The sequence below is a fragment of the Mya arenaria genome, chromosome 10, assembly GCF_026914265.1.
Source record: "Mya arenaria isolate MELC-2E11 chromosome 10, ASM2691426v1".
Taxonomy (NCBI): domain Eukaryota; kingdom Metazoa; phylum Mollusca; class Bivalvia; order Myida; family Myidae; genus Mya; species Mya arenaria.
The window spans coordinates 30,141,064-30,152,352 of record NC_069131.1 but is presented as its reverse complement, the minus strand read 5'-3'; positions in this window follow the sequence as shown (position 1 = coordinate 30,152,352).

Sequence of the window (11,289 nt, the reverse complement as noted above, 5' to 3'; positions counted from 1 at the left end):
TGAGATTGTAATGTACCGTAAGATTCGATCAAGCAAGGAACAGCTTCATCAGAAGTTAAGCTTCAATAACTCCAGCCATTTCGCTGATATGATTTACAAATCTTTATAGAATTTGCAAATATCAAACGATTTTGGGATCATTTCCATGATTCCATATGGATTAATGATAAAGTGTCCATACCAGTATCGAAGAGTACTCATAACTGTAACAAGCTGTGTACCATAACAAAAAAGATTATTGCGCTTTCTTTTTCGCCACTAATGGAGTTTCAAACCATACAATAACATTGTGAAAGTGTCGTTTTTGCTCCCCTGTCGGACGCACTGTGTTTTGTGTGGGTATGGGTAGAAACGATAATCATTTTGCGAAAAAGGTTCAAATTGTAAAATGATATAATCTATAGAAACAAAGGTTCTTTAATATCAATATTTATTCAATGTTATAAGTAAACCAAAATGACGTTTGAGTACATGTTTTCGACAAAGATAATAATAATGATAATAACTTTATTTAAAGAAGGTAACACATTAAGACATAGGCATCATATTATGAAAAACATAACACACGTCTTATTTACAATGCGGCCTTCTGAAAGAACACACACACACACACACACACACACACACACACGCACACACGCACACGCACACACGCACACACGCAAACACGCACACACGCACACACGCACACACACACACACACACACACACACACACACACACACATTAAATAAGATGTGATGCAAATAATACTCAAAACACAAATGAGAAAACACATTTTGAACAGTACCGCAAAAATACATATTGTTAAAAAGCATTATTACATTTTTTCATCATGGCCTATAACTAGAATTAATGATCGTTTTGACATGTAAAATGCTTAGAATGGGATTTCAGAAAGGTACGTATTAAAACGATATACGAAAACATAAAGAAACATGAATATAATACATTCATTTAACACATCAATGCTTAATAATACATCAATTTGTACCTAAATGGTAACAAGAAAACTCATCAAAATTATTTAATTTAGTCAGTAGGACAGTCACACATTTATTTAACAACTTACTCAACATATACATACGTATAAACTATACCTGTGGTATGCATGGAATTATGCATACATTTTTTACAACGGATTTTGCGATTGTTGATGTAAATAGAACTTCTTGCAGCGGGTTTTAAATGTCTTTTCCGTGTTAGACTTACGTATTTCTTCTGATAAAAAATTCCAAACTTTCCTAATAGTTCCTAGATAGTTGACATTGTGGAAATCAGACGAAGTAACTTTTGCAATTCTGGATATTCGGTACAGAAACAAACGTAAAAACATGAACCAAGTCTTGACATATATGGGTCAGAATGGTCAATAATATTATATACGTTTAACAACATTTTTATGTTTTCATCTTTCAGACCCACTATTGCACTTAGGCTATTCCCTTAACCAATAGTTTTAACTGACTTGTCAATCAGCTGCTTATTGCAAAAGGTTGGTAATGGGTTGGTTCTTTATTCATTTAAACTTGTAATGTTTTCTTTTAGTTTTCCTGACTCAAGTTTACAATTTGTAGTTTCATAGTGATTCTTAATTAATGGACTTGTGGGCCGGCTCTTTAACATCGGTAATTCACTTAACTGTATCGTATAAACCTAACACTATCTTAAATGGAAGCTTTTGTGAAATTGTTTATACAACACAATACTATTATAATCTTTAACACTAGTCAAGCCAACAACAATGATATCAGTGTCTTTTTCGGTTATAACACATATACACAGTCCAAATTGAAGATATTAAGATATTGATTTCCTCATTCGGCCGTTAGTACTACAAAGCATATCAAAATATCCATACTAATTGTGTACTATATCATTGTTAATGACATGCAATTAAACATCAGAACGAAAATTTTCTTTCTGAGATTTTTCGCAGAATTCAGAAGTCTCCCTTGTTCACATCAACCAAATTAATAATTATTTATGTCATATTAATATCAGACAGTAAGAAACTAGATTGACATATAATTAAATTGTCATTATTTTTATAACATTTGAGGTCGAAATGATGTTTAGTGCCAAACAAATGTTGAGTGATAAACAGCAGTCACCTAAAAGCATTATCGGGTAAATTTGAACAAAGGTTTTTGCCAGCAGACATAATATATTTGTTTTCCACAAAGCTGGTTAAAACGTTATGTGTATGCGTTTGCTTACATACGTGTTTCCGACATGCCATAGCTCTTTCCTGTGAATCGAGAAATTAAAATTATGAAACACATGAAATAATATTTCTCCTCATTGTCTACGTTTGCCTAACATCGTTATGGTGCGGAAAATAATTTACATAAGCGATATGCGTTAAGACGAATGTCAAATTAAACACTGAGTCATTGTATGATATCGTGTATTTTCGGCATTAGTGAATACATACGTCGCACTATAATTGGCCGGATCGCAACTGAGCTATATAAAACGCATGGAATATCAAACTAATATTGCAATTGTGTTTACATTCGTAGCAGTATGTTATGCAATGGTAAATAAGTAGTTCTTGGTAGTGACAAAGAAGCAGAATAATCTGCGTAAAGCTAAGAAATTCAATGTAGAAACAATGACTAAGAATATGCAGTTTTTTTAAAAAAATGAGAACATTTGAAACTGTCAGTTATTCTTCCTTCAATTTTATGGAATCAAATAGCATTTTTCAGTGTCTTAGAGAATGCATGTAAATGTAATTAGTCATTGCCTTTGTGTTATTGTCAGCTGTTTCTGTAACCAACAGACACGAGTGTTAAAGGTACTGTGCAACAGATTGGCACCAAAAAAGTTTTTTCTGTAACGAATCTCAGGAAAATTATCTGATAGAATGTGTTACGCTTTGATATAATAATTGTTAAAAAAAAAAAAAACTGTAAAAAAAAAAATGATCGGAGACCGGATTCGAACCCGTGTCGCCAAAATTGTCGCCAAAAAAGTCCAGCGTCGTATCTTATTGAGTGACATATTTATGCTATACACCTACCTCGGTAATATCACGTGATAACACCGACAAGCCAATCACGGATAAGGAATGTATTCTACCTGGTAGACATACCCAGTAATCCTTTTTAATGGAAAAATGCAAAACAACTGATCAACTTAAATAAATTATAAACTATTTGGTACTTCAGTTAGTAAGTTTTAATGCACTGAACACATCGATGCCAATTTTATGCCAGTTTTCGACATTTTTCTTTCTTTCGCTATTCTATCATACGGAGTACAGCCCCTTTAAGGCTCTATAATGCCCCTAAACTGATAACGGCTGATAAGAGCTGGTATTCGCATTTGTATTTATTTAGATTAACATTAGGAACAAGACCACGAGAAATTGAACATTATATATCTGCCAACTGTTAGGAGAAAAACACCAACTCTATAAAATATTTCCACAACTTAATTTTCAACATTTATTTACTATACACTTATCACGAAACCACATTATTAGGCGTGGCATGGAGGATAACCAAACATGTAAATAACGAATTCAAACTGGTGGTTAACGACAAAAATGATAATGTTTAAGTGTGACACGGAAAAGGTTCAAGTCAGTAAACAAAACCACAATGATAAACACATGTAGCAATTACACTTTGCTAAGAGGAACAATAGAGGACCTCGAACTTGTATCTGAATCCTGAAAGAAACAGCTTAACCACGTGATGTTTCTAATAATACCACGTAAAATCTTCATAAAGCCTTATATTCTTTTTCAATCGTCGTTCATACATGGTGTCCAGATAATTCGACAAATCCAATTAAGGGAACTGAAAGTAACTGTGGTAGAACGAAAAATGAAAGAGACCGCTAGCGATGAAAATGTTGAAAGGTAGTGTAAGGAGAAGAAAAAGGTTTGACACAAGGGTTGAACGAAACATATCTTGGATAAAGTTAAGTAGGACTAGGTTTGGCATCGCTTTGTCGGTCTGGCCAAAGATTTCTATTTATTTCATAAAAAGTACATTTAAGGTCAACAAAATGACCAAATCATTGGGAAACATAAAATAACAGGGTATACTAATATTCCCCTTGCTGGACGCCTTGCCTTAACTCTAATAGAAAACAAACAATGACTAGCATTTAAATGAGCAGGCCGGAAGGGAAATAAAATGGCTAATTTACAATGTCTTAAAAAGTCTTTACTCAGCCAGCTAAAAGAAAAATGGTTATGAGTTTCCTGTTTTTAAAAACAAATAATTGACATTCGGTTCTTTTTTTCATTTCAAGTAATTGATAGCATGATTGTATCAATAATTCCTTATGGATCCAAAGTTTGGGGTAGTGACAAAAAATCCTTTGAAAATCAACTCATTTAAAATTGCAAATCTTAACAGATAGGTAAGCGAAGTAGGCCGCCAGTAATGCTTACTTGTGAATGGGGCAATGTTCACTTGATTTTATAATGTTTTGTAAATTAGTAATTGATAAACAGGATAAAATGGCTGCTATCATGTTTGTGTCAAGGGCAATACAGGGGAATCGGTTCACTCACATTGGTTCGCTATTGTTAATGATGCATTACTTAACGTTGATGAAAAACCATTCTACCAATTTTTTACAAAATCAATTTCATAACTTAATTCCGATAACGGGGAAGTTGAAACTTGACTCGCTTAAACAAAGCATGTTATGCTAGAACATTGTTATCTGAAGTTCAAAAGAAATGCTCATTTTTATGGAATAAATTGTCTGTGCAAACATCGTATATTATTCATAAGTTCATGGATTTCAAACTCAACCATGAAATATATAAACCACGAAATACGTAATACGTAACCAGGTAATGAAGCTTTAGATATACAATGAAACAAAGGCAGTCCTTTGTTAGCTTTAAACGATATGATAAAAATACCTTTTGTTCGTTTGTTAAACTGAATCAACTTGACAGCTGTCGCACTCGAGTGTTGTGTTTTTGCTATGTAATCGTATACTGTTTTTCAACACGGGCACCCAACAACGATCTTTTAACAATTTGAATGTTTAACTGTGTCCTTTTTATTGTTATGCATTGACATTTGTAATAATTTCACTCTTGTCAGCAACTGGAAACACAGTTTTGTGAAGTACGTTACATTAAGATTACACTCTAATAGGTTGACAGTGTTGATTTGTTTTAGATCTCAATTGCTGAATATGTTCGTTTTCCTTTCAATGCTAAAACCTTATAATAAAAGTTGTAGATAATAATGATGAAAATGGTGTTGATGAAGATGGTGTTGATGAAGATGGTGTTAATTTCTGCTGTTCCTGATTAGATTTTCACTATTGTTAACATGTTAATTAAAGCGTTTCGATTCCACTGCTAATGGGGAATTAACCAAAACGATGCGAAAGTTTTATTGCGAGCGACCCAAAACAAACGTAATCTCAAAAACAAATTATTTTACCATCCAAGGATGTTAAAGATGATTTATTTCATATCCAAAAAGCCATACGGCCCATGAGGACAAACACAATATTTACAAACATTTACAATGTAATATACACATACATGCTTTGAAGAAGGCACATACAAATTATTTAAACAATCCTCTAAAGAAAACTGTACAATGTTACTTTATATATAGTAAGTAGTCTAACATCGCCAATACAATCTTATTATTTTAGTACTATATGCGTCCGACTTGAAATTATAACAAAATCATTTAAAAGATATTTCAATATGGCATGAGATTTTGTGATGAGTGCATACTTAGAACTATAACAGTTACATGATTAATGAAGAAATATCGTTTGCATCTGTTTATAAATTTAATATGTTAATCTGTTTACATATCTTACCATGCAGGAGCTGACCTAGCCACTTGTCGAAAATGAAAGTGTGTCTAGGAATTTTGACATGGTGACATTCAAATATATACATATATATATATATATATACATAACATTTACATTGCATAATAAATACAACGAAGAAAGAACACAATATTAACATAACGTAAAAATACAACAAAATTAAAAAAATCATATGCTCTGTGTGGTATTTGTCAATATCAATTAGTTTGTGAGTTTGCCATGTAAGGTGCTTGATAAAAATAATCGATTAACAGGTGTAAAAAGGGTTGAACAAGAAGAGCTAAAGATGAGTCACGGTCACGTTCACCAGCTTACGACAAAGTACAGTTATATTTCTACACGCTTGCAGTAATCTATGCGTGGCTGTGATTGCAGATTATTGAAATAAGTCACTTATGTGAGTATAAACTTTGCATGTAATTATTCATTAACGAAGAATTTAATCAGTTTTAAAGCGTGTCCTAATCCAATGCTGAGAGCCTGAATCCGAATAAATGTTTTACCAGTACTAAGTGACGTATTAACAGTACATTTTAAACTCAGACTTTGTTTAATTTAACAATTAAAATGCATATAACATGACAATAAATTAATTTACGAAAACTGTCAATTTCTACATTTTCAGATGCAAGGGTACAAAAATGGCTTGAATCCAAAAAACATTAACAAGTAAATAAAAGCATTGTGAGTATAACAGTTAGTCATTATGTCTCTTTTTCAAATACAATAAAAAGGGCCTAATTAATAAAATGGAGAGTATTTATAAAGTTAATTGAATGATTTAAAATACACCTTCTGAATGTACAACTAGGTGCTGAAATTTGTTCTTATTTTTAAACATGAAATATATTCCCTGCTTGTATAAACTATCATCATTACACTTTACGTAGAAAAGCTTTATAAACAAAATTTGACAGTTTACGTAGTACATTCTCATTTTGGCTAGTCATAAAATCAATAAATTTGAACATACATGATCTCTTCCAGTAATATTTATCAATGTATAATTTTCTTAAATTATTAAATAGGGTGCATTCAATAACAAAGTGGTACTCAACATCTAATTTATCACATATATTACATTTTCTATCATTGTATGGACTACTAGTTGGCCTAGTGGTTACACACTTCAATCATTCTCAGTACTATGAATATGCATTTTAGGGATATCGAAGGAACATTAAGTTGGTCCGTGATAATGCTTTCACCAGTCCAAAAACATACGCCAAATGGCTTCCTCAAGAAAAGAAGAAAAAAAACATCCGCGACTGTACTACGTGTGGTTCTGGGTAACCATTTATTATGTTACCGATGTCTTAGAGGTGTGCCTCAAATTTCGCCATGACAGCTTGGTGTTTAGCACTAATGACTCTGGCGAGTACATTAATAATCAACATGACCTGACATAAAGTAAATCGCCACGATGGCATTGATACAAATAATAATTTAAACGAAAAAAGGTTTTGTGCCACTGGATCGCACATTTTAAAGTTTCTTCACACAACAAGAGAAAACGGAACCATATCATGTTTCCAATATCGAATATACAATTATATATTATAAGAAAACCAAAACATGCGTTGTAGTTAAGCCACTAGCCAAGATTAAATGTATGACAAACATTTGTCCAAATTCAACATAATGAATGCCGACGAATTTCGAGATACATCATGTTTATTTTAAGCAATCGGACCGCTTCTCCTCTTCGCTTGTACACTAGGGGCAGGTCATCAACCCATAACAGCAGATAAGTATAGCTTCGGCATGTCTTACTGACGGCAAAACCCGACCATGTGTGGTAGAGCCATTAGTGAGTTCATCTTCCAAGGTATTAGTGAGCTCTATGTCCAGGCCATTAGAAAGCCTATTCATAAGGCAGTTTCAAACCCTCAAACGACTTTGCTTGATTGAATTTCTTTCAGAGGGCAATGATTTCCAATTGTACATTAAAGTGATATTATCCGCATAGCTGAATTATCAAAGTACATGCCGAAATAAAAAGAGCTACAAAACGCATATATTCGTAGCATACCACGTTATAAACTTGCAATTAACAAACATTTGACATAACATATCAAACTGATCACTTTACAGCATTTTTTTTTAATTGCTCACAAACCTTTAATAACAATTAGATCGCGTATGGTTACGTTCATTAATTTTTCATTCAAAATGTCACAGATGAACCTGTATTGACAATACGTAATCCAATTGTTTTTGACATTTGTTTTGTTTATAAAATGTAATACATAACATCAAATTTCACATTGTCTGCTGACGTAAAAGTAAACAAATATTTATATGTTACTCTCACTCCTGTCGGAAATCATACGGATTCTTTGTATATGTGTGGCGGAGAGTGATCGAACTCAGAGACTGGATAGTAAGCGAATATCATGTATACTAACTGGATTTTGTTTTGTTTTGCTAATACAACTATTTGCAGTAATTATTGATGATGTAAATGTTATCCTGTTGCTCGTATTTATGCAGAAAATAATGTGCATGCAGCAAAACCATGCACATAAATATTTGAGTGGTTTGGGCAGGTTGGCTTTTCTCCGGATGTATCATGAAACTCATATCGAGTTGATGATGATTCTTGAAAAACAAATCTCGACATCTAACATTTTGGTGTGTTTTTTCGTATCAGATGCCTACAAAACATATATATTACTGTATACATGTTCTTTTCAAAGGAAGCAACTTTAGAAACATTTTGTTTTGTATTTACTTTTGTAACCACAAGAGGAGCAATCACAAGTGTAGTTTAATTAGAGAACAATGAAGTAAAATCCAGAAATAAATAGTTCCCTTTTTAAAAACAGTGAAATATCAAATTGTAATTCACTGCTTCAAAGTATATTTCTCTGTTTTAAAACCAAATTTATTTTACTGATAAATCCCTATGAACCACCATTTAGAATAAAATAGATTCCTTTCCGTTAATCCATTACATCGATAACCGGAACACAGTTTGTATATTTGTTCTTGTTAAACCCTGCAAAAGAATAACTGTACGCATGCGAAATAAAGGTATATCTTCCAGGTGGGCGTTCAAATCCCCTTAGCTGAAAGACACAACACACGCGCTGTAGAAGTAGTCTATTGTTTGTGTTATTTTTACAGTCCTTGGCGAGTCTCTCTTTCAGGATCGGGTGCGGTTGGTCAAGGAAAAATCTAGTGTAAGGAATGTATATTCCGTTACTTAAGAGTTCTGATATATGCCCTCTATAAAAATAAGGCGAATTGGAATTAGCTCTCACATTCACTTTGTACATATCTTCTCCGCTGATATTCTGGTACTGGCGATAGATTGTAGTAAAGAAACGTGGACCAAGACTAAATGTTGGTATTGAAGATAATGTTGATATTTCGGAGATTTTCTCGATAAGAAATCCAAAATAATCGTGATGTGGTCGACAGAAAAATATTCCGTTACATATATGGTACGGCCAATTCACCATAAAGACAGCGTTTTCAAACGGTGCCGGTACTAATATACAGGAATATTTCATTGTTACACGATCTAGCGATCGGTGGCAGGTCGAATCAAGGTCGGCGTAAAGTCCACCATATTTGTGTACTACAACATACCGCAAAAGGTCTGACTTTGTAACGGATTTTGGTGCCTTGTCAAAAAAATCAAGCAATGTTGGATAAAAGCGTTCTATCAACGATCTTCCATTTGCAAAGGACCAAAACATATATTCCCAGGAAGGGTTAAACTTTCTAAACGTTTTCATATTGTCTATAAATTGAACAGGTACCATTTGCTGCGAAGACGTGGACAAGTTTGCAGATGTAGTGATCCATATTTGGTGAATGACGTGTGGGATTTTCGGCGATGCAGTATTCTCTGTTGGAAAATCAATCTCGTACTCTTGTTGAAATCCCATTTCACATGGCAAATCGTCCAAGAAATGAGCGTTCAGCATGGAGTCATTTGGAGTCTTCAATGTCAAGTTGTCAACAACAAGCAATTCTTGAGATGATTCTAGTGTTTCCATGCTGCTTCGAGATGCGTGTTTGTTTTCATTTAAACCATGTGGTATTCTATTCTTATGTGATAAGCTTTTACTTTCAAGTAGTCCATTGCCTACAAAAACAAAACAATTAATATTTACGTTTTATTCTTTCGGAAAATATGCCATTATTATGATTAATGAGAAAATAATCGCTAGTTTTACGTATACTCGATTGTCTGTTTGAGCTGATGTAGTCCAAACAGGAATGGTGCAGGATGAAACCATCGATAGTCGAGACATCTGAGCTATGTGGATTATGAGCCGATTTTTGGAAACAACTTAACATTACAAACTTGATTATCCTATTTGATTTAGCCAAACCAGTTCCTTAAAGTAGATATTTTACCAATAAAATAGTGATTATTTTAATATAGTTTTTATTTATTTCTTAAAACCCTCCAACATGAGAATTTTACACAAATTATTTCTTATACACAAAAGGTGCATTTTTCAGTTACATGAGATATCTGCTACTTGAACGAATGTACCCGGCGTTGAAGAGATCAGATACTATCCTTAGAGGTCGTGCTCACAGAATTAATACTAATCACTTCTATGGAAGTACTAATGTTTTCGTTTTAACAATAGTTCATTCATTAAATGGTTCAAGGTATAAATATGTACTTTTTATTTTTCATTAAACTGTATCACGTTTATTCATTATATGAATAATTGCATAAACAGTCTTTAACTTTTGTATATCCCTTTTAAGGATTGGTCGCAGTAGGGCACGCGAGCTACTTCGACGGAGTGCAACTTGGTGTGGAATTTCCAAGATTCCTTATTTGTGTTTATGTGTGGTTGTAATTTTGTAATAAGTGGAGATTTCAATGCACGTGTTGGCGAAAAGCCGGATTATGTTGAAAATGAAAATATTCATGTTGTGAATTCATTATCAGATGATTATATTATGGATGATTGTATTCCAAGAGTCAATAAAGATAAGACTGTAAATGACTATGGCAAACAGTTGTTAGAATTTTGTAAGGCGACAGGGTAAGGAATTGTGAATGGAAGGTGTGGATTAGATAAGGATATTGGAAAGTTTTCATTTGTAAATTCTCAAGGCTGTAGTTTGATTGAGTATGATGAAAAAGAAGGATTTGTATTTGCAAGCACTTTGTTCTGATAATATGGTTGAACAATTAGAGTTATTGGGTGAAAACATAGAATTATCAGGAGTTAATGCTGATTTAGATGTAAATCTTTTGTCTTTTACTGATAAAGTGGATACTATATGTAAACCTTTATTTAAAAGGAATATTTGTAAAAAAAAATGATAACAGAAAAGAAAATGTTTGCAAAGAGGCTGAATATTTTGATAGTGACTGTTTTGATTTAAAGAGAAATTATTATAAATGTTTGAATTATTATAGAAACCCTTGTGATGTTACAAGCATAGATATGGTGCATGCAAGGA